At 38.3% G+C, this 26,374-nt stretch overlaps 1 long non-coding RNA gene across 2 annotated transcripts in view; it reads right to left on the minus strand.

The window, feature by feature from the left end:
- Positions 1–2,240: 2,240 nt before the first annotated feature.
- Positions 2,241–26,374, minus strand: part of LOC137298559 (uncharacterized) — a 33,659-nt gene continuing 9,525 nt past the window's right edge. The window contains exons 1-3 of one of the 2 annotated variants that reach the window (XR_010957757.1): positions 7,697–7,803; positions 3,222–3,362; positions 2,241–2,612 (exon numbers count right to left, since the gene is read on the minus strand). This is a non-coding gene — a long non-coding RNA (uncharacterized lncRNA). Of the gene's footprint in view, positions 2,613–3,221; positions 3,363–7,696; positions 7,804–26,374 lie in introns of those variants that run through there. The other variant, XR_010957758.1, reaches the window with a different exon arrangement.

Genomic DNA, 26,374 nt, shown 5'->3' on the forward strand with positions numbered 1-26,374 from the left:
AGCGTTACATGTTGAGACCACAAAGTGACAGTCGGTACTAGTTCTACCGTTACGATTCCTGGGGGAACGGAGAACACTGCAATCAAAGGCACCGACGGAGTTACAACCCTTACTTGTTCCAGGATCCCGGAGATTTAGACGGAACCCTAAAACGGCGTGTACTTGTTTCATGACACACTCAACAGTTCTCCAGAGATATCATGGCGGGTTGTAAATAACTGAGACTGGACAAATATTGTGAACAATGATCCACGGACTCCATAGTCGGGGTGAATCTGGGATTCGAACCCACGAACAGCCACTGCAACTAGGGCATAGTGTTTTGCAGATGGAATTAGGACTCTTTTGAAATATTAAACGGGTAGAAAATCGATATATGTACGTGCTGTGTACATACGTCTAAGAGAGCAATTGTTTCCGCATGTTTTGTCTCTTCAGGTAGGGTAGCCTAGTGGTTAAAGTGTTTGCTCGTCACGCCGAAGACTCGTGTTTGATGCACCATATGGGTACAGTGCGTGAAACGAATTTCTGGTGTCCTCCGCCGTAATTTTGCAGGGATATTGCTAAAAGGGAACACCTTTTTTCTGCACAAGGGCACATATGGTATATGCTCTATGTAGACTCCATATCTGATGAGTGTATTGTGTGAACACATTCCCTCAAAGTATACGGCCACGTGGAAACATGGGAAAAGTTGATACATTCCTCCATGTAAACGGAGAGGTAATGTGGCCTAGTTGTTCAAGTGTTGGCTCGCAGTGGGTTCGATTCCCTACTTAGATACTATGAGTGACGCCCACTTCTTCTGTCTCCCGTTGAAATATTGTTAAGAGCGGGAGAAACGTTGTTTTCACATAATATACCATAAATATCATGTTGTCAAAAGCTAGTGGGTGTTGGGTGGTGTTGAGAGAGACAAAACACAAACACAAGCACTGCGCTGAAGCCTTACAAGTTTCCCTTTCCCCTCATATTGTAATTTTAATGCTTGGGTCTTTTCCGCTGAAGCCTTACAAACCAATAAGAAAATGACATCAGTACGTTATAGCCGAGGGAGTGGGTGCAATACATTTGTGCAACAATATTGCAATGTCACAGTTTAGCATTGGGACAGTTCGTGAATTGTAACAACATTCTGGAACAACAAGATATATATATGTTTCATTTCAAGTGCGCTTCTTTGGTGAGGGATTCTAAAGGCAAGCCGTAATATTTGCCCAGTGTAAAAGATTAAAGTTATAAAAAAATTCCAAAAACTGCTGCTGGAGCACGTACCCATAGGCGCTTGACTCTGATATATATTTGGAAGTATGACCTAAATATATAAGATCTATATACAACATATAATTTATTTAGGTCATACTTCCAAATATGTACCAGTGTCGGGCGCCTATGCACGTACCTTCACCACAACAAGCCCCCTAGAGCGTTAGCAATATGCTCATTTGGACCAGTGACAGACATTATATCAACAAACACACGTGCGTGTATCATTTGTGATCAGCTCGTGTTATTTCGGGACAAGCCGAATAGCTACTCCTGCCCTTCTGGTAGGATTTCACATCCCATCTCGATGCTTGTTATGTGGGAAAAGTGACGAATGGCGCATGTATTTGAGTCCCTCACACTGAAACAAATTCCATGATTATGAAGATCTACTACGGTATTAGGTTCGCATCAATTCGTGGCCTAATGTAAACGCAGCGCGTGGCCGTTAGTTCTTTGCCAAATGTGTCCTTTGTCGTACACGGTTGACCTATACAGTTATCACGATTTCTCACGATCGCCCCTGGGTAACTTACGGTTAAACCCTGACTCAGCCGATTCACTTACGGTGGAGAGAAGCCTGATTAAACCCCTGTGAAGTGTGCATAAACTCTGCAGGGCTACGTACCAGTGAGCAAAGGAAATTTTTAAATATTCGAAAATTCTGATACGTATAATCTTCGTCCCACTTACGTTGACTAGTCGTGAACATTGCGCAACCTAGGCTTCACGCTTTCATACGTACCATCTATTTGTTGAATGCTGAATGTTGAACAGAAATTTGGGATCAACCAGCTTTTAATGAGGCAGTCGTATTGACAATCAGATAGTAATCTGTAGGTAATGGCGCCTGAGACCATTTGGGTGATGTGAATGATCAAACAGCATTACCACGTTGACAGCTCGCCGAGTTCAAGCTAAACTAATTGAAAAGAAACTATTACGTTCAACTCAAAAAGAGAATAGATGCCAAATAGCAGTGAACAGTTAAGTTTATTTCAAACTTTTAACATGATTGCGTCATGAATGATTTAACATGACATTTCATTAATGGTTTGGTTAGTCTGAAGACATTTTATCCAAGGACGCACTGATTCAGTGTTTCTGTAGCAGATATCCAGAGAACTGCGACCACACCCCACCTCTCAGTGGGGCGTTTTTGTCGTCAAAAACCTTTCTCACAAGAACGTGGTCTCCCACGTTCAGTTGAATGATAGCGCTCATAGTCTTGGTGCTGTAACGATGGTGTATGACGAGCACCGACTGTGCTGATCCCTGTTTCTCCAGGAAGAACTCAGAAACGCCGTGGTTAGTTGTTTCAAGTTGGCATTTCATCAGATAGAGACCTACCGAAACACATGTACATAGCATAAGTTGTAGTTCGCCCATAAATGCCCGTAATACGCCGTTGAAATTTTGCTAATAGTTTCCGTGACAGAACTTTTGAATTCATAAGTCAGTGTTTATATTTATTTTGATACGACTGGAAAGTTAGACAAGTATTAATCAGAAAGGATTGATGCTTAGTCTGCATGTCGATATCTGCTGGTATTACTCCCGGGCTAATAAATATGATGCCAGTATGGATATGTTCTTCAGTCACATTAATGAACAGATACTCAGTGCGCTGAGGGCTGACTCATTTAGATAGAGGAAATTCTTTCTGTTTAATGTTTTTGGAAAATCTGTGCAAAAGATTTGCTTTAATAAATAAATAAATAAATAAATAAATAAATAAATAAATAAATAAATAAATAAATAAATAAATAAATAAATAAATAAATAAATAAATAAATATTGTATTTAAATAATATTTAGGTACATTGACAACCGTTCTCTAAGGACTTCCTAGATTTTATGCCAGATTATACAATCGCTGTTGAGGTATCAGTCACGATGGCACATTAGAACACAAGCTCATTGATACGAATATGATACTGATGTCGGTACAACACCTGCAAATGGAGCATGGAAAACCCCGGAATGAGGGTTATACCCTGAACCATAGTTTGCCTCCACTTGGCTAAATACGATGGTACTGCGAAGTCCGTAAGTAGAGTCCTTAGGCAGAATCGCCCGGAAATAAACCAGTGGACCTGAAATCAACACGATAGGACTTATCACAAATATATCCGTAGAGTCTGACATGCTCAGAGAACAAATGAGGGATGAGGCGATAGTGAGTTGTTTATCAATAGATGAGGTTTGTGTAGGTAGAGGGAAGCCAATAGAAGATGGATGTGGTGTATACAAGTGTTGCATAGGCCACATCGCGATGAGAACAATGTGACTATAATTAAATCTCTGTCTACAAAGGACAGTAGCACAGTTATAAACAAACTAATGCAATATCTATATATATGTTATGAACTAATGCAATATCTATAAATATTATGAACTAATGCAATATCTATAGATATTATGAACAAATGCAATATCTATATATATTATGAACAAATGCAATATCTTTAAATATTATGAACAAATGCAATCTCTATAAATATTATGAACTAATGCAATATCTATAAATATTATGAACTAATGCAATATCTATAAATATTATGAACTAATGCAATATCTATAAATATTATGAACTAATGCAATATCTATAAATATTATGAACAAATGCAATATCTATAGGTATTATGAACTAATGCAATATCTATAAATATTATGAACTAATGCAATATCTATAAATATTATGAACAAATGCAATATCTATAGATATTATGAACTAATGCAATATCTATAAATATTATGAACAAATGCAATCTCTATAAATATTATGAACTAATGCAATATCTATAAATATTATGAAGAAATGCAATATCTATAAATATTATGAAGAAATGCAATATCTATAAATATTATGAACTAATGCAATATCTATAAATATTATGAAGAAATGCAATATCTATAAATATTATGAACTAATGCAATATCTATAAATATTATGAACTAATGCAATATCTATAAATATTATGAAGAAATGCAATATCTATAAATATTATGAACTAATGCAATATCTATAAATATTATGAACTAATGCAATATCTATAAATATTATGAACAAATGCAATATCTATAAATATTATGAACAAATGCAATATCTATAAATATTATGAACTAATGCAATATCTATAAATATTATGAACTAATGCAATATCTATAAATATTATGAACTAATTCAATATCTATAGATATTATGAACTAATGCAATATCTATAAATATTATGAACTAATGCAAGATCTATATATATTGTGAAGAAATGCAATATCTATAAATATTGAGAACTAATGCAATATCTATAAATATTATGAACTAATGCAATATCTATAAATATTATGAACTAATTCAATATCTATAGATATTATGAACTAATTCAATATCTATAAATATTATGAACTAATTCAATATCTATAGAGATTATGAAGTAATGCAATATCTATAAATATTATGAACTAATGCAATATCTATAAATATTGTGAAGAAATGCAATATCTATAAATATTATGAAAAAATGCAATATCTTTATATATTATTAACTAATGCAATATCTATAAATATTATGAACTAATGCAATATCTATAAATATTATGAACAAATGCAATATCTATAGGTATTATGAACTAATGCAATATCTATAAATATTATGAACTAATGCAATATCTATAAATATTATGAACAAATGCAATCTCTATAAATATTATGAACTAATGCAATCTCTATAAATATTATGAACTAATGCAATATCTATAAATATTATGAACAAATGCAATATCTATAAATATTGAGAACTAATGCAATATCTATAAATATTATGAAAAAATGCAATATCTATAAATATTATGAACAAATGCAATATCTATAGATATTATGAACTAATGCAATATCTATAAATATTATGAACAAATGCAATATCTATATATATTATGAACTAATGCAATATCTATAAATATTATGAAGAAATGCAATATCTATAAATATTATGAACTAATGCAATATCTATAAATATTGAGAACTAATGCAATATCTATAAATATTATGAACTAATGCAATATCTATAAATATTATGAACTAATTCAATATCTGTAGATATTATGAACTAATGCAATATCTATAAATATTATGAACTAATTCAATATCTATAGATATTATGAAGTAATGCAATATCTATAAATATTATGAACTAATGCAATATCTATATATATTGTGAAGAAATGCAATATCTATAAATATTATGAAAAAATGCAATATCTTTATATATTATTAACTATTGCAATATCTATAAATATTATGAACTAATGCAATATCTATAAATATTATGAAGTAATGCAATATCTATAAATATTATGAACTAATGCAATATCTATATATATTATGAACTAATGCAATATCTATAAATATTATGAAGTAATGCAATATCTATAAATATTATGAACAAATGCAATATCTATAAATAATTTGAACTAATGCAATATCTATAAATATTATGAAAAAATGCAATATCTATAGATATTATGAACTAATGCAATATCTATAAATATTATGAACAAATGCAATATCTATAGATATTATGAACTAATGCAATATCTATAAATATTATGAAGAAATGCAATATCTATAAATATTATGAACTAATGCAATATCTATAAATATTATGAACTAATGCAATATCTATTAATATTATGAACTAATGCAATATCTATAAATATTATGAACTAATTCAATATCTATAGATATTATGAACTAATGCAATATCTATAAATATTATGAACTAATTCAATATCTATAGATATTATGAACTAATGCAATATCTATAAATATTATGAACTAATGCAATATCTATATATATTGTGAAGAAATGCAATATCTATAAATATTATGAAAAAATGCAATATCTTTATATATTATTAACTAATGCAATATCTATAAGTATTATGAACTAATGCAATATCTATAAATATTATGAAGTAATGCAATATCTATAAATATTATGAACTAATGCAATATCTATATATATTATGAACTAATGCAATATCTATAAATATTATGAAGTAATACAATATCTATAAATATTATGAAGAAATGCAATATCTATAAATAATTTGAACTAATGCAATATCTATAAATATTATGAAAAAATGCAATATCTTTATATATTATTAACTAATGCAATATCTATAAATATTATGAACTAATGCATTATCTATGAATATTATGAACTAATGCAATATCTATAAATATTATGAACAAATGCAATATCTATAAATATTATGAACTAATGCAATATCTATAAATATTATGAACAAATGCAATATCTATAAATATTATGAAGAAATGCAATATCTATAAATATTATGAACAAATGCAATATCTATATATATTATGAACTAATGCAGTATCTATATATATATTATGAACTAATGCAATATCTATAAATATTATTTCGTGAAGATATTATCTAGCAGAATATAAAGCTACACAACGATAGGATGCGGACTATTTATGGATATACCAGATTTAAGAATTGAGACACTTACAGCATCAAGAAGACGGACATTTCCTGCTCGTCCAAATGTCATCACGAGTATTCAAAAGGGTCTCTGGATATGATTCTTGTTTATTTGCATTTTCTGTAGTAATTGCTCGTGCTTCGATTTAATTTGTAATTTAACAGAGACTTTTCGTACTTTGTACATTGGCGTATGTGAATCTACTCTCGTAAAAATTGACGTTTACTTATTTTTAAATTAAGGGGTGCAATTGCATTGATATACGCAGAAGTGGATTATATTAAAATACGACTTGCGCTCTCTTTCTTCTCATGTACACATTTCTCACAAAGCAGAATTTCTTCAGTATTGAATGGATTCGGTTTGGTGCGGTTATAGAGTAGGATATGCTTGAAACAGATTACTCAAGTGTATACACTTGCTGAGATAGGTATCGGGGATTATCTAAAACAGCAGGTCCATTATTAACTTAAGAACTGATATAAGTACATGTAAAATCCTTCTAAAATTAAAACAAATCACAACCTTTAAACACGTGAACTTTACGAAATAATTATTGACTATCAATTTGGAATTTCATTCTCGTGAATGCAATGGGAGAAACATCATGACATGTGTATTCAATTTATCAATTACGAAATACACACTTAAAAAAGCGCCAGTCAGTATTTTTGCAAATAAAGTTGTCTGATAGGAAATCTTTCAAGAAAACAAACAACAATTATCATAATTTGGTTTAGTGCTTTTCAGTTAGTTTTGAAATAGGCTAAACTTTTTATTCTGGGCATGCACACATAATTCAGTTCATTATGAGCACGTTCTAGATAAAGGTAGTCTACTGTTCATCCCTTCCAGCAAATCACTGTAAGTATTAACTTTAATCAATGAGTAGTTTTTAACAGTCATAACGTACCTCTCGCATGCACCATGAACTCTGTCCACGAGCTCGCCACCACGCAAAGGAATAGAGTGAACTTCATTTTGTGACTGCTGCAGCAACCGGCTGATCAATTCACTACCCAGCTGTCATATATATAGCTTCATACAAGACTGCGATAGCTTTGTAGCTCACCTTAAATATTGCCATATATAGGCACTATCATTGAGCCACACATTTCTTTCTGACTATTACGTAATCGCCAACAGTATGAAGCACATAGACTGTTGCCAAGTGTTGTCCCAAATGGACAGTCGACGAGGATTAAAACACTCAGGAAAAGCCAGGTTGTCAGTTAAGTAAACGTTCACAAACATCCTCTTCTAGGAAAGCACAAGTCTTTAAGGTAAGTATTAATGATTTAAATGATAGCTTATGGTTGCCACAAATAATCGGGAGCAGACAATCCAGTGATCAACAACATGAGCATCGATGTACGCAATAGGGATACGATGACATGTGCCAACCAAGTAAGCGAGCCTGACCACCCGATCCCGTTAGTCGCCTCCTACGAAATGGGTTTCTGAAAGGTCACATGCAACGTAAAACACAACTTGGCAGATTATTGTACCTCTCGGTATGCAGTTACCGAAACAAATCATAAAAAATGCCAATTCAACCTATAAAGTTGAAAAAAAACGCGATGAAAAAAAAGCCCGCGAAATCGGAGTTCAAACGTTTCACTAAATTCCCCCCAGCGCTGGGGGGGAAACTGGTTTCAACAGCTGTGCTGCGCTGCGTCCATAACGCATGCGCAGTGAATAGGTTCGCGGAGCTTGAAACAGTATGCATGCCCAGAGTCTGAGGTCGTGAGCAGTAGTCTAATCTTGGTTGTGTACACAACAAGTAAATAATCTACTCGTTACGTAAAAAAACTTGTTGATTGTGGTAAGCAGTCTCAGTCACAGAGAAAGCTCAATGTCTGGTTTATTCACACCTATATGTCTGTCTGCCTGTCTGCTAAAGACAACATGCAATACACAGCTTCAATCATTGACCACGTGCAATTTGAACTTAACACCTATCAGACTATACGACATAAAGAAAATAAGTTGAATTATGACTCGTGTACCCGAGTCCCGTGTCTGCCACGTTATGTAATTAGGCACGTGTGATACACATGACATGTTTTTATGTCTGTGGGCTGCAAACAAACTACATTAATTTTTTTCGGATGACTGGATCTGACGGAAACTGGTGTAAACTCTTGTCAGTTTCAAGTCCTGCTTTGTACTTGTACGAATGACAGATTCGAGCCACGCAGTAGTTTACCATCTCTACTGACATGATTTTTGATTGGATCAAACGCAAATTCAGAGAACATGTATTTGCCAAACCCAACATCTCTATATACATTCTTCATGGATAACGACTTCTTTTAGTGTATATGATTTTGTTTGACAACAGTATATGAATCCATACTGAAACGACGCATCAAGTACACAAAAAGAGGTTGTTATCCATAAAGAATCTTACTTTCTTGTGACTGGCTATACTTCTAAAATGCCCATCAAACATATCATCTTTCTGTACACACAATGAACCCTCAGCATATCAGCAAATGAAACAGCCAATCGGAAGCCGTCGTTACACTTGAGTGCATATCCACCCGCTGTGACTGGGTTCGGTCTCCCGAGGGCTTCGTTTCGGGGGAAGTAAGCCCAAGTACAAAATATTGTAATTTTGAATCGCGATTGTACGCTTATAATTTTGTTTATTTGGTTTTTTTAAAAGCAGCAGTGTATATTATGTGTCATGAATAAGTGATAAAATTAATATGTTTTAATTATGTTTGATTTTTTGGTTGCATGTGACCTTGAAGTTTATTCCCAGACCAGGTACAAATATGTCAAGCCGGAATGTTGAGTTGTAGTATTGTGGATACTGACTGATAAATATACATATTCCATCATCGTAGGCTCATCGACACACCAACACACCTGATTATTACTATTTTTTAAAATGAATTCGACAGACAGGGTTACCTACGAACATAAGGATCATTATAACCATGGACGGTCGTTGCAACCGCTTGTGGGGTTATGTTCTCTTTTTATTATGAGTCACATACACGGATGTCAAATGTACTCCTCCAAAACATATGAAATAGATAGAGAAAATATTCAAAGTCACCACTGTACGGATATATAATGGAGGCAGCATCATGTTTCTAGTGTGACATGAACTTAGGATGAGTGCATTCGGGAAAAAGAGTATTTAAGATTTTGTGTTCTGACTGATTGCTTCTTTTGCCATATGATTGGGAAATTGTCTACATCTGAGATTGAGAGAGTCGCTAGCAAGGTTGTGTAATAAGACCATGTTTCATATTGGGACACAGTCGCTAGCAGGTTTGTGTGATAGACGTGTAATAAGACCATGTTTCATATTGGGACACAGTCGCTAGCAGGGTTGTGTGACAGACGTGTAATAAGACCATGTTTCATATTGGGACACAGTCGCTAGCAAGGTTGTGTGATAGACGTGTAATAAGACCATGTTTCATATTGGGACACAGTCGCTAGCAAGGTTGTGTGATAGACGTGTAATAGACTATATTTCATATTGGGACACAGTCGCTAGCAAGGTTGTGTGATAGACGTGTAATAAGACCATATTTCATATTGGGACACAGTCGCTAGCAAGGTTGTGTGATAGACGTGTAATAATACTATATTTCATATTGGGACACAGTCGCTAGCAGGGTTGTGTGATAGACGTGTAATAGACTATATTTCATATTGGGACACAGTCGCTAGCAAGGTTGTGTGATAGACGTGTAATAAGACCATGTTTCATATTGGGACACAGTCGCTAGCAAGGTTGTGTGATAGACGTGTAATAAGACTATATTTCATATTGGGACACAGTCGCTAGCAAGGTTGTGTGATAGACGTGTAATAAGACCATGTTTCATATTGGGACACAGTCGCTAGCAAGGTTGTGTGATAGACGTGTAATAGACTATATTTCATATTGGGACACAGTCGCTAGCAAGGTTGTGTGATAGACGTGTAATAAGACTATATTTCATATTGGGACACAGTCGCTAGCAAGGTTGTGTGATAGACGTGTAATAAGACTATATTTCATATTGGGACACAGTCGCTAGCAAGGTTGTGTGATAGACGTGTAATAAGACTATATTTCATATTGGGACACAGTCGCTAGCAAGGTTGTGTGATAGACGTGTAATAAGACTATATTTCATATTGGGACACAGTCGCTAGCAAGGTTGTGTGATAGACGTGTAATAAGACTATATTTCATATTGGGACACAGTCGCTAGCAAGGTTGTGTGATAGACGTGTAATAAGACTATATTTCATATTGGGACACAGTCGCTAGCAAGGTTGTGTGATAGACGTGTAATAAGACTATATTTCATATTGGGACACAGTCGCTAGCAAGGTTGTGTGATAGACGTGTAATAAGACCATGTTTCATATTGGGACACAGTCGCTAGCAAGGTTGTGTGATAGACGTGTAATAGACTATATTTCATATTGGGACACAGTCGCTAGCAAGGTTGTGTGATAGACGTGTAATAGACTATATTTCATATTGGGACACAGTCGCTAGCAAGGTTGTGTGATAGACGTGTAATAAGACCATGTTTCATATTGGGACACAGTCGCTAGCAGGTTTGTGTGATAGACGTGTAATAGACTATATTTCATATTGGGACACAGTCGCTAGCAAGGTTGTGTGATAGACGTGTAATAGACTATATTTCATATTGGGACACAGTCGCTAGCAAGGTTGTGTGATAGACGTGTAATAGACTATATTTCATATTGGGACACAGTCGCTAGCAAGGTTGTGTGATAGACGTGTAATAAGACCATGTTTCATATTGGGACACAGTCGCTAGCAAGGTTGTGTGATAGACGTGTAATAGACTATATTTCATATTGGGACATAGTCGCTAGCAAGGTTGTGTGATAGACGTGTAATAAGACTATATTTCATATTGGGACACAGTCGCTAGCAAGGTTGTGTGATAGACGTGTAATAAGACCATGTTTCATATTGGGACACAGTCGCTAGCAAGGTTGTGTGATAGACGTGTAATAGACTATATTTCATATTGGGACACAGTCGCTAGCAAGGTTGTGTGATAGACGTGTAATAGACTATATTTCATATTGGGACACAGTCGCTAGCAAGGTTGTGTGATAGACGTGTAATAAGACCATGTTTCATATTGGGACACAGTCGCTAGCAGGTTTGTGTGATAGACGTGTAATAGACTATATTTCATATTGGGACACAGTCGCTAGCAGGGTTGTGTGATAGACGTGTAATAGACTATATTTCATATTGGGACACAGTCGCTAGCAAGGTTGTGTGATAGACGTGTAATAGACTATATTTCATATTGGGACACAGTCGCTAGCAAGGTTGTGTGATAGACGTGTAATAAGACCATGTTTCATATTGGGACACAGTCGCTAGCAAGGTTGTGTGATAGACGTGTAACAAGACCATGTTTCATATTGGGACACAGTCGCTAGCAAGGTTGTGTGATAGACGTGTAATAAGACCATGTTTCATACTGGGACACAGTCGCTAGCAGGTTTGTGTGATAGACGTGTAATAAGACCATGTTTCATATTGGGACACAGTCGCTAGCAAGGTTGTGTGATAGACGTGTAATAAGACCATGTTTCATATTGGGACACAGTCGCTAGCAGGTTTGTGTGATAGACGTGTAATAAGACCATGTTTCATATTGGGACACAGTCGCTAGCAAGGTTGTGTGATAGACGTGTAATAGAGTATATTTCATATTGGGACACAGTCGCTAGCAGGGTTGTGTGATAGACGTGTAATAGACTATATTTCATATTGGGACACAGTCGCTAGCAAGGTTGTGTGATAGACGTGTAATAGACTATATTTCATATTGGGACACAGTCGCTAGCAAGGTTGTGTGATAGACGTGTAATAAGACCATGTTTCATATTGGGACACAGTCGCTAGCAGGTTTGTGTGATAGACGTGTAATAAGACCATGTTTCATATTGGGACACAGTCGCTAGCAAGGTTGTGTGATAGACGTGTAATAAGACCATGTTTCATATTGGGACACAGTCGCTAGCAGGTTTGTGTGATAGATGTGTAATAAGACCATGTTTCATATTGGGACACAGTCGCCAGCAAGGTTGTGTGATAGACGTGTAATAGAGTATGTTTCATATTGGGACACAGTCGCTAGCAGGGTTGTGTGATAGACGTGTAATAGACTATATTTCATATTGGGACACAGTCGCTAGCAAGGTTGTGTGATAGACGTGTAATAAGACCATGTTTCATATTGGGACACAGTCGCTAGCAGGTTTGTGTGATAGACGTGTAATAAGACCATGTTTCATATTGGGACACAGTCGCTAGCAAGGTTGTGTGATAGACGTGTAATAGAGTATATTTCATATTGGGACACAGTCGCTAGCAGGGTTGTGTGATAGACGTGTAATAGACTATATTTCATATTGGGACACAGTCGGTAGCAGGGTTGTGAGATAGACGTGTAATAGACCATATTTCATATTGGGACACAGTCGCTAGCAAGGTCGTGTGATTTGAAGACGTGTAATAGACTATATTTCATATTGGGACACAGTCGCTAGGAAGGTTGTGTGATAGACGTGTAATAGACTATATTTCACATTGATTGGGACACAGTCGCTAGCAGGGTTGTGTGATAGACGTGTAATAGAGTATATTTCATATTGGGACACAGTCGCTAGCAGGGTTGTGTGATAGACGTGTAATAGACTATATTTCATATTGGGACACAGTCGGTAGCAGGGTTGTGAGATAGACGTGTAATAGACCATATTTCATATTGGGACACAGTCGCTAGCAAGGTCGTGTGATTTGAAGACGTGTGATAGACTATATTTCATATTGGGACACAGTCGCTAGGAAGGTTGTGTGATAGACGTGTAATAGACTATATTTCATATTGATTGGGACACAGTCGCTAGCAGGGTTGTGTGATAGACGTGTAATAGACTATATTTCATATTGGGACACAGTCGCTAGCAGGGTTGTGTGATAGACGTGTAATAGACAACACTTCATATTGGGACACAGTCGCTAGCAAGGTTGTGTGATAGACGTGTAATAGACTATATTTCATATTGGGACACAGTCGCTAGCAGGTTTGTGTGATAGACGTGTAATAGACTATATTTCATATTGGGACACAGTCGCTAGCAGGGTTGTGTGATAGACGTGTAATAGACAACATTTCATATTGGGACACAGTCGCTAGCAAGGTTGTGTGATAGACGTGTAATAGACTATATTTCATATTGGGACACAGTCGCTAGCAGGGTTGTGTGATAGACGTGTAATAGACTATATTTCATATTGGGACACAGTCGCTAGCAAGGTTGTGTGATAGACGTGTAATAGAGTATATTTCATATTGGGACACAGTCGCTAGCAGAGTTGTGTGATAGACGTGTAATAGACAACATTTCATATTGGGACACAGTCGCTAGCAAGGTTGTGTGATAGACGTGTAATAGAGTATATTTCATATTGGGACACAGTCGCTAGCAAGGTTGTGTGATAGACGTGTAATAGACTATATTTCATATTGGGACACAGTCGCTAGCAGGGTTGTGTAATAGACGTGTAATAGACTATATTTCATATTGGGACGAAGTCGCTAGCAGGGTTGTGTGATAGACGTGTAATAGACTATATTTCATATTGGGACACAGTCGCTAGCAGGGTTGTGTGATAGACGTGTAATAGACAATATTTCATATTGGGACACAGTCGCTAGCAGGGTTGTGTGATAGACGTGTAATAGACTATATTTCATATTGGGACACAGTCGCTAGCAGGGTTGTGTGATAGACGTGTAATAGACTATATTTCATATTGGGACACAGTCGCTAGCAGGGTTGTGTGATAGACGTGTAATAGACAACATTTCATATTGGGACACAGTCGCTAGCAAGGTTGTGTGATAGACGTGTAATAGAGTATATTTCATATTGGGACACAGTCGCTAGCAGGGTTGTGTGATAGACGTGTAATAGACTATATTTCATATTGGGACACAGTCGCTAGCAGGGTTGGTAATAGACGTGTAATAGACTATATTTCATATTGGGACGAAGTCGCTAGCAGGGTTGTGTGATAGACGTGTAATAGACTATATTTCATATTGGGACACAGTCGCTAGCAAGGTTGTGTGATAGACGTGTAATAGACCATATTTCATATTGGGACACAGTCGCTAGCAGGGTTGTGTGATAGACGTGTAATAGACTATATTTCATATTGGGACACAGTCGCTAGCAGGGTTGTGAGATAGACGTGTAATAGACCATATTTCATATTGGGACACAGTCGCTAGCAAGGTCGTGTGATTTGAAGACGTGTAATAGACTATATTTCATATTGGGACACAGTCGCTAGCAAGGTTGTGTGATAGACGTGTAATAGACTATATTTCATATTGATTGGGACACAGTCGCTAGCAGGGTTGTGTGATAGACGTGTAATAGACTATATTTCATATTGGGACACAGTCGCTTGCAAGGTTGTGTGACAGACGTGTAATAGACTATATTTCATATTGGGACACAGTCGCTAGCAGGGTTGTGTGATAGACGTGTAATAGACTATATTTCATATTGGGACACAGTCGCTAGCAGGGTTGTGTGATAGACGTGTAATAGACAACACTTCATATTGGGACACAGTCGGTAGCAGGGTTCTGTGATAGACGTGTAATAGACTATATTTCATATTGGTTGGGACACAGTCGCTAGCAGGGTTGTGTGATAGACGTGTAATAGACTATATTTCATATTGGGACACAGTCGACGTCGCTAGCTGGGTTGTGTGATAGACGTGTAATAGACTATATTTCATATTGGGACACAGTCGCTAGCAGGGTTGTGTGATAGACGTGTAATAGACTATGTTTCATATTGGGACACAGTCGCTAGCAGGGTTGTGTGATAGACGTGTAATAGACTATATTTCATATTGGGACAGTCGGTAGCAGGGTTGTGTGATAGACGTGTAATAGACTATATTTCATATTGGGACACAGTCGCTAGCAGGGTTGTGTGATAGACGTGTAATAGACTATATTTCATATTGGGACACAGTCGCTAGCAGGGTTGTGTGATAGACGTGTAATAGACTATATTTCATATTGGGACACAGTCGCTAGCAAGGTTGTGTGATAGACGTGTAATAGACTATATTTCATATTGGTTGGTACACAGTCGCTAGCAGGGTTGTGTGATAGACGTGTAATAGACCATATTTCATATTGGGACACAGTCGCTAGCAGGGTTGTGTGATAGACGTGTAATAGACTATATTTCATATTGGGACACAGTCGCTAGCAGGGTTGTATGATAGACGTGTAATAGACTATATTTCATATTGGGACAGTCGCTAGCAAGGTTGTGAGATTTGAAGACGTGTAATAGACTATATTTCATATTGGGACACAGTCGCTAGCAGGGTTGTGTGATAGACGTGTAATAGACTATATTTCATATTGGGACACAGTCGCTAGCAGGGATGTGTGATAGACGTGTAATAGACCATATTTCATATTGGGACACAGTCGCTAGCAGGGTTGTGTAATAGACGTGTAATAGACTATATTTCATATTGGGACACAGTCGCTAGCAGGGTTGTGTGATAGACGTGTAATAGACTATATTTCATATTGGGACACAGTCGCTAGCAGGGTTGTGTGATAGACGTGTAATAGACTATATTTCATTTTGGGACACAGTCGCTAGCAGGGTTGTGTGATAGACGTGTAATAGACCATATTTCATATTGTTTGGGACACAGTCGCTAGCAGGGTTGTGTGATAGACGTGTAATAGACTATATTTCATATTGGGACACAGTCACTAGCAGGGTTGTGTGATAGACGTGTAATAGACTATATTTCATATTGGGACACAGTCGCTAGCAGGGTTGTGTGATAGACGTGTAATAGACTATATTTCATATTGGGACACAGTCGCTAGCAAGGTTGTGTGATAGACGTGTAATAGACTATATTTCATATTGGGAGGCAGTCGCTAGCAGGGTTGTGTGATAGACGTGTAATAGACTATATTTCATATTGGTTGGGACACAGTCGCTTGCAGGTTTGTGTGATAGACGTGTAATAGACTATATTTCATATTGGGACACAGTCGCTAGCAGGGTTGTGTGATAGACGTGTAATAGACTATATTTCATATTGGGACACAGTCGCTAGCAGGGTTGTGTGATAGACGTGTAATAGACTATATATCATATTGGGACACAGTCGCTAGCAGGGTTGTGTGATAGACGTGTGATAGACTATATTTCATATTGGGACACAGTCGCTAGCAAGGTTGTGTGATAGACGTGTAATAGACTATATTTCATTTTGGGACACAGTCGCTAGCAAGGTTGTGTGATAGACGTGTAATAGACTATATTTCATATTGGGACACAGTCGCTAGCAAGGTTGTGTGATAGACGTGTAATAGACCATATTTCATATTGGGACACAGTCGCTAGCAAGGTTGTGTGATAGACGTGTAATAGACTATATTTCATATTGGGACACAGTCGCTAGCAGGGTTGTGTGATGGACGTATAATAGACTATATTTCATATTGGGACACAGTCGCTAGCAGGGTTGTGTGATAGACGTGTAATAGACTATATTTCATATTGGTTGGGACACAGTCGCTAGCAGGGTTGTGTGATAGACGTGTAATAGACCATATTTCATATTGGGACACAGTCGCTAGCAGGGTTGTGTGATAGACGTGTAATAGACTATATTTCATATTGGGACACAGTCGCTAGCAAGGTTGTGTGATAGACGTGTAATAGACTATACTTCATATTGGGACACAGTCGCTAGCAAGGTTGTGTGATAGACGTGTAATAGACTATATTTCGTATTGGGACACAGTCGCTAGCAACGTTGTGTGATAGACGTGTAATAGACTATATTTCATATTGGGACACAGTCGCTAGCAGGGTTGTTAACTTGCAGGTGGGTAATACTCGCATATTGGGCCACAGTCGCTGCTTAGCTTATGTGATTTGCAGTCGTGTAATACATGTACTTGTATATTGGGACACTGTGGCTGGGTGGGTTGTGTGACTTGCAGACGTGTAATAGTTCACATCTTGTATTGGAATACAGTCACCAGCAGGGTTGTGTGAGTTGCAAACGTGTAATCGTTTACCCTGTGGCTAGCTGTGTTGTGTGACTTGCAGACGTGTAATAGTTTACATCTGATATTGGGACACAGTCGCTAGTTGGGTTGTGTGACTTACAGACATGTAATAGTTTACATCTGATATTGGGACGCAGTCGCTAGTTGGGTTGTGTGACTTGCAGACATGTAATAGTTTACATCTGATATTGGGACACAGTCGCTAGTTGGGTTGTGTGACTTGCAGACATGTAATAGTTTACATCTGATATTGGGACACAGTCGCTAGTTGGGTTGTGTGACTTGCAGAGGTGTAATAGTTTACATCTGATATTGGGACGCAGTCGCTAGTTGGGTTGTGTGACTTGCAGACATGTAATAGTTTACATCTGATATTGGGACACAGTCGCTAGTTGGGTTGTGTGACTTGCAGACATGTAATAGTTTACATCTGATATTGGGACACAGTCGCTAGTTGGGTTGTGTGACTTACAGAGGTGTAATAGTTTACATCTGATATTGGGACACAGTCGCTAGTTGGGTTGTGTGACTTGCAGACATGTAATAGTTTACATCTGATATTGGGACGCAGTCGCTGCTTAGCTTATGTGATTTACAGTCGTGTAATACATGTACTTGTATATTGGGACACTGTGGCAGGGTGGGTTGTGTGACTTGCAGACGTGTAATACTTCACATCTTGTATTGGAATACAGTCACCAGCAGGGTTGTGTGAGTTGCAAACGTGTAATCGTTTACCCTGTGGCTAGCTGTGTTGTGTGACTTGCAGACGTGTAATAGTTTACATTTGATATTGGGACACAGTCGCTAGTTGGGTTGTGTGACTTGCAGACATGTAATAGTTTACATCTGATATTGGGACGCAGTCTCTAGTTGGGTTGTGTGACTTGCAGACATGTAATAGTTTACATCTGATATTGGGACACAGTCGCTAGTTGGGTTGTGTGACTTACAGACATGTAATAGTTTACATCTGATATTGGGACACAGTCGCTAGTTGGGTTGTGTGACTTGCAGAGGTGTAATAGTTTACATCTGATATTGGGACGCAGTCGCTAGTTGGGTTGTGTGACTTGCAGACATGTAATAGTTTACATCTGATATTGGGACACAGTCGCTAGTTGGGTTGTGTGACTTGCAGACATGTAATAGTTTACATCTGATATTGGGACACAGTCGCTAGTTGGGTTGTGTGACTTGCAGACATGTAATAGTTTACATCTGATATTGGGACACAGTCGCTAGTTGGGTTGTGTGACTTGCAGAGGTGTAATAGTTTACATCTGATATTGGGACGCAGTCGCTAGTTGGGTTGTGTGACTTGCAGACATGTAATAGTTTACATCTGATATTGGGACACAGTCGCTAGTTGGGTTGTGTGACTTGCAGACATGTAATAGTTTACATCTGATATTGGGACACAGTCGCTAGTTGGGTTGTGTGACTTGCAGACATGTAATAGTTTACATCTGATATTGGGACACAGTCGCTAGTTGGGTTGTGTGACTTGCAGACATGTAATAGTTTACATCTGATATTGGGACACAGTCGCTAGTTGGGTTGTGTGACTTGCAGACATGTAATAGTTTACATCTGATATTGGGACACAGTCGCTAGTTGGGTTGTGTGACTTGCAGAGGTGTAATAGTTTACATCTGATATTGGGACACAGTCGCTAGTTGGGTTGTGTGACTTGCAGACATGTAATAGTTTACATCTGATATTGGGACACAGTCGCTAGTTGGGTTGTGTGACTTGCAGACATGTAATAGTTTACATCTGATATTGGGACACAGTCGCTAGTTGGGTTGTGTGACTTGCAGACATGTAATAGTTTACATCTGATATTGGGACACAGTCGCTAGTTGGGTTGTGTGACTTGCAGAGGTGTAATAGTTTACATCTGATATTGGGACACAGTCGCTAGTTGGGTTGTGTGACTTGCAGAGGTGTAATAGTTTACATCTGATATTGGGACACAGTCGCTAGTTGGGTTGTGTGACTTGCAGACATGTAATAGTTTACATCTGATATTGGGACACAGTCGCTAGTTGGGTTGTGTGACTTGCAGACATGTAATAGTTTACATCTGATATTGGGACACAGTCGCTAGTTGGGTTGTGTGACTTGCAGACATGTAATAGTTTACATCTGATATTGGGACACAGTCGCTAGTTGGGTTGTGTGACTTGCAGAGGTGTAATAGTTTACATCTGATATTGGGACACAGTCGCTAGTTGGGTTGTGTGACTTGCAGACATGTAATAGTTGACATCTGATATTGGGACACAGTCGCTAGTTGGGTTGTGTGACTTGCAGAGGTGTAATAGTTTACATTTGATATTGGGACGCAGTCGCTAGTTGGGTTGTGTGACTTGCAGACATGTAATAGTTTACATCTGATATTGGGACACAGTCGCTAGTTGGGTTGTGTGACTTGCAGAGGTGTAATAGTTTACATCTGATATTGGGACACAGTCGCTAGTTGGGTTGTGTGACTTGCAGAGGTGTAATAGTTTACATTTGATATTGGGACACAGTCGCTAGTTGGGTTGTGTGACTTGCAGAGGTGTAATAGTTTACATCTGATATTGGGACACAGTCGCTAGTTGGGTTGTGTGACTTGCAGAGGTGTAATAGTTTACATTTGATATTGGGACACAGTCGCTAGTTGGGTTGTGTGACTTGCAGACATGTAATAGTTTACATCTGATATTGGGACACAGTCGCTAGTTGGGTTGTGTGACTTGCAGACATGTAATAGTTTACATCTGATATTGGGACACAGTCGCTAGTTGGGTTGTGTGACTTGCAGACATGTAATAGTTTACATCTGATATTGGGACACAGTCGCTAGTTGGGTTGTGTGACTTGCAGAGGTGTAATAGTTTACATCTGATATTGGGACACAGTCGCTAGTTGGGTTGTGTGACTTGCAGACATGTAATAGTTTACATTTGATATTGGGACACAGTCGCTAGTTGGGTTGTGTGACTTGCAGACATGTAATAGTTTACATCTGATATTGGGACACAGTCGCTAGTTGGGTTGTGTGACTTGCAGACATGTAATAGTTTACATCTGATATTGGGACACAGTCGCTAGTTGGGTTGTGTGACTTGCAGACATGTAATAGTTTACATCTGATATTGGGACACAGTCGCTAGTTGGGTTGTGTGACTTGCAGAGGTGTAATAGTTTACATCTGATATTGGGACACAGTCGCTAGTTGGGTTGTGTGACTTGCAGAGGTGTAATAGTTTACATTTGATATTGGGACACAGTCGCTAGTTGGGTTGTGTGACTTGCAGACATGTAATAGTTTACATCTGATATTGGGACACAGTCGCTAGTTGGGTTGTGTGACTTGCAGAGGTGTAATAGTTTACATCTGATATTGGGACACAGTCGCTAGTTGGGTTGTGTGACTTGCAGACATGTAATAGTTTACATTTGATATTGGGACACAGTCGCTAGTTGGGTTGTGTGACTTGCAGACATGTAATAGTTTACATCTGATATTGGGACACAGTCGCTAGTTGGGTTGTGTGACTTGCAGACATGTAATAGTTTACATCTGATATTGGGACACAGTCGCTAGTTGGGTTGTGTGACTTGCAGAGGTGTAATAGTTTACATCTGATATTGGGACACAGTCGCTAGTTGGGTTGTGTGACTTGCAGACGTGTAATAGTTTACATCTGATATTGGGACACAGTCGCTAGTTGGGTTGTGTGACTTACAGAGGTGTAATAGTTTACATCTGATATTGGGACACAGTCGCTAGTTGGGTTGTGTGACTTGCAGACATGTAATAGTTTACATCTGATATTGGGACACAGTCGCTAGTTGGGTTGTGTGACTTGCAGAGGTGTAATAGTTTACATCTGATATTGGGACACAGTCGCTAGTTGGGTTGTGTGACTTGCAGACATGTAATAGTTTACATCTGATATTGGGACACAGTCGCTAGTTGGGTTGTGTGACTTACAGAGGTGTAATAGTTTACATCTGATATTGGGACACAGTCGCTAGTTGGGTTGTGTGACTTGTAGAGGTGTAATAGTTTACATCTGATATTGGGACACAGTCGCTAGTTGGGTTGTGTGACTTGCAGACATGTAATAGTTTACATCTGATATTGGGACACAGTCGCTAGTTGGGTTGTGTGACTTGCAGACATGTAAGAGTTTACATTTGATATTGGGACACAGTCGCTAGTTGGGTTGTGTGACTTGCAGACATGTAATAGTTTACATTTGATATTGGGACACAGTCGCTAGTTGGGTTGTGTGACTTGCAGACATGTAATAGTTTACATCTGATATTGGGACACAGTCGCTAGTTGGGTTGTGTGACTTACAGAGGTGTAATAGTTTACATCTGATATTGGGACACAGTCGCTAGTTGGGTTGTGTGACTTGCAGACATGTAATAGTTTACATCTGATATTGGGACACAGTCGCTAGTTGGGTTGTGTGACTTACAGAGGTGTAATAGTTTACATCTGATATTGGGACACAGTCGCTAGTTGGGTTGTGTGACTTGCAGAGGTGTAATAGTTTACATCTGATATTGGGACACAGTCGCTAGTTGGGTTGTGTGACTTGCAGACATGTAATAGTTTACATCTGATATTGGGACACAGTCGCTAGTTGGGTTGTGTGACTTGCAGACATGTAATAGTTTACATCTGATATTGGGACACAGTCGCTAGTTGGGTTGTGTGACTTACAGAGGTGTAATAGTTTACATCTGATATTGGGACACAGTCGCTAGTTGGGTTGTGTGACTTGCAGACATGTAATAGTTTACATCTGATATTGGGACACAGTCGCTAGTTGGGTTGTGTGACTTGCAGACATGTAATAGTTTACATCTGATATTGGGACACAGTCGCTAGTTGGGTTGTGTGACTTGCAGACATGTAATAGTTTACATCTGATATTGGGACACAGTCGCTAGTTGGGTTGTGTGACTTGCAGACATGTAATAGTTTACATCTGATATTGGGACACAGTCGCTAGTTGGGTTGTGTGACTTGCAGACATGTAATAGTTTACATCTGATATTGGGACACAGTCGCTAGTTGGGTTGTGTGACTTGCAGACATGTAATAGTTTACATCTGATATTGGGACACAGTCGCTAGTTGGGTTGTGTGACTTACAGACATGTAATAGTTTACATTTGATATTGGGACACAGTCGCTAGTTGGGTTGTGTGACTTGCAGACATGTAATAGTTTACATCTGATATTGGGACACAGTCGCTAGTTGGGTTGTGTGACTTGCAGACATGTAATAGTTTACATCTGATATTGGGACACAGTCGCTAGTTGGGTTGTGTGACTTGCAGACATGTAATAGTTTACATCTGATATTGGGACACAGTCGCTAGTTGGGTTGTGTGACTTGCAGAGGTGTAATAGTTTACATCTGATATTGGGACGCAGTCGCTAGTTGGGTTGTGTGACTTACAGAGGTGTAATAGTTTACATCTGATATTGGGACACAGTCGCTTGTTGGGTTGTGTGACTTGCAGACATGTAATAGTTTACATCTGATATTGGGACACAGTCGCTAGTTGGGTTGTGTGACTTGCAGACATGTAATAGTTTACATCTGATATTGGGACACAGTCGCTAGTTGGGTTGTGTGACTTACAGAGGTGTAATAGTTTACATCTGATATTGGGACACAGTCGCTAGTTGGGTTGTGTGACTTGCAGACATGTAATAGTTTACATTTGATATTGGGACACAGTCGCTAGCAGGGTTGTGTGACTTGCAGACATGTAATAGTTTACATCTGATATTGGGACGCAGTCGCTAGTTGGGTTGTGTGACTTGCAGACATGTAATAGTTTACATCTGATATTGGGACACAGTCGCTAGTTGGGTTGTGTGACTTGCAGACATGTAATAGTTTACATCTGATATTGGGACACAGTCGCTAGTTGGGTTGTGTGACTTGCAGACATGTAATAGTTTACATCTGATATTGGGACACAGTCGCTAGTTGGGTTGTGTGACTTGCAGACATGTAATAGTTTACATCTGATATTGGGACACAGTCGCTAGTTGGGTTGTGTGACTTGCAGACATGTAATAGTTTACATCTGATATTGGGACACAGTCGCTAGTTGGGTTGTGTGACTTGCAGACATGTAATAGTTTACATCTGATATTGGGACACAGTCGCTAGTTGGGTTGTGTGACTTACAGAGGTGTAATAGTTTACATCTGATATTGGGACACAGTCGCTAGTTGGGTTGTGTGACTTGCAGAGGTGTAATAGTTTACATCTGATATTGGGACACAGTCGCTAGTTGGGTTGTGTGACTTGCAGAGGTGTAATAGTTTACATCTGATATTGGGACACAGTCGCTAGTTGGGTTGTGTGACTTGCAGAGGTGTAATAGTTTACATCTGATATTGGGACACAGTCGCTAGTTGGGTTGTGTGACTTGCAGACATGTAATAGTTTACATCTGATATTGGGACACAGTCGCTAGTTGGGTTGTGTGACTTACAGAGGTGTAATAGTTTACATCTGATATTGGGACACAGTCGCTAGTTGGGTTGTGTGACTTGTAGAGGTGTAATAGTTTACATCTGATATTGGGACACAGTCGCTAGTTGGGTTGTGTGACTTGCAGACATGTAATAGTTTACATCTGATATTGGGACACAGTCGCTAGTTGGGTTGTGTGACTTGCAGACATGTAATAGTTTACATTTGATATTGGGACACAGTCGCTAGTTGGGTTGTGTGACTTGCAGACATGTAATAGTTTACATTTGATATTGGGACACAGTCGCTAGTTGGGTTGTGTGACTTGCAGACATGTAATAGTTTACATCTGATATTGGGACACAGTCGCTAGTTGGGTTGTGTGACTTACAGAGGTGTAATAGTTTACATCTGATATTGGGACACAGTCGCTAGTTGGGTTGTGTGACTTGCAGACATGTAATAGTTTACATCTGATATTGGGACACAGTCGCTAGTTGGGTTGTGTGACTTACAGAGGTGTAATAGTTTACATCTGATATTGGGACACAGTCGCTAGTTGGGTTGTGTGACTTGCAGACATGTAATAGTTTACATCTGATATTGGGACACAGTCGCTAGTTGGGTTGTGTGACTTGCAGACATGTAATAGTTTACATCTGATATTGGGACACAGTCGCTAGTTGGGTTGTGTGACTTGCAGACATGTAATAGTTTACATCTGATATTGGGACACAGTCGCTAGTTGGGTTGTGTGACTTACAGAGGTGTAATAGTTTACATCTGATATTGGGACACAGTCGCTAGTTGGGTTGTGTGACTTGCAGACATGTAATAGTTTACATCTGATATTGGGACACAGTCGCTAGTTGGGTTGTGTGACTTGCAGACATGTAATAGTTTACATCTGATATTGGGACACAGTCGCTAGTTGGGTTGTGTGACTTGCAGACATGTAATAGGTTACATCTGATATTGGGACACAGTCGCTAGTTGGGTTGTGTGACTTGCAGACATGTAATAGTTTACATCTGATATTGGGACACAGTCGCTAGTTGGGTTGTGTGACTTGCAGACATGTAATAGTTTACATCTGATATTGGGACACAGTCGCTAGTTGGGTTGTGTGACTTGCAGACATGTAATAGTTTACATCTGATATTGGGACACAGTCGCTAGTTGGGTTGTGTGACTTACAGACATGTAATAGTTTACATTTGATATTGGGACACAGTCGCTAGTTGGGTTGTGTGACTTGCAGACATGTAATAGTTTACATCTGATATTGGGACACAGTCGCTAGTTGGGTTGTGTGACTTGCAGACATGTAATAGTTTACATCTGATATTGGGACACAGTCGCTAGTTGGGTTGTGTGACTTGCAGACATGTAATAGTTTACATCTGATATTGGGACACAGTCGCTAGTTGGGTTGTGTGACTTACAGACATGTAATAGTTTACATTTGATATTGGGACACAGTCGCTAGTTGGGTTGTGTGACTTGCAGACATGTAATAGTTTACATCTGATATTGGGACACAGTCGCTAGTTGGGTTGTGTGACTTGCAGACATGTAATAGTTTACATCTGATATTGGGACACAGTCGCTAGTTGGGTTGTGTGACTTGCAGACATGTAATAGTTTACATCTGATATTGGGACACAGTCGCTAGTTGGGTTGTGTGACTTGCAGACATGTAATAGTTTACATTTGATATTGGGACACAGTCGCTATTTGGGTTGTGTGACTTGCAGACATGTAATAGTTTACATTTGATATTGGGACACAGTCGCTAGTTGGGTTGTGTGACTTGCAGACATGTAATAGTTTACATCTGATATTGGGACACAGTCGCTAGTTGGGTTGTGTGACTTGCAGACATGTAATAGTTTACATCTGATAT

This window comes from Haliotis asinina, chromosome 10 (genome assembly GCF_037392515.1).
Source record: "Haliotis asinina isolate JCU_RB_2024 chromosome 10, JCU_Hal_asi_v2, whole genome shotgun sequence".
NCBI lineage: Eukaryota > Metazoa > Mollusca > Gastropoda > Lepetellida > Haliotidae > Haliotis > Haliotis asinina.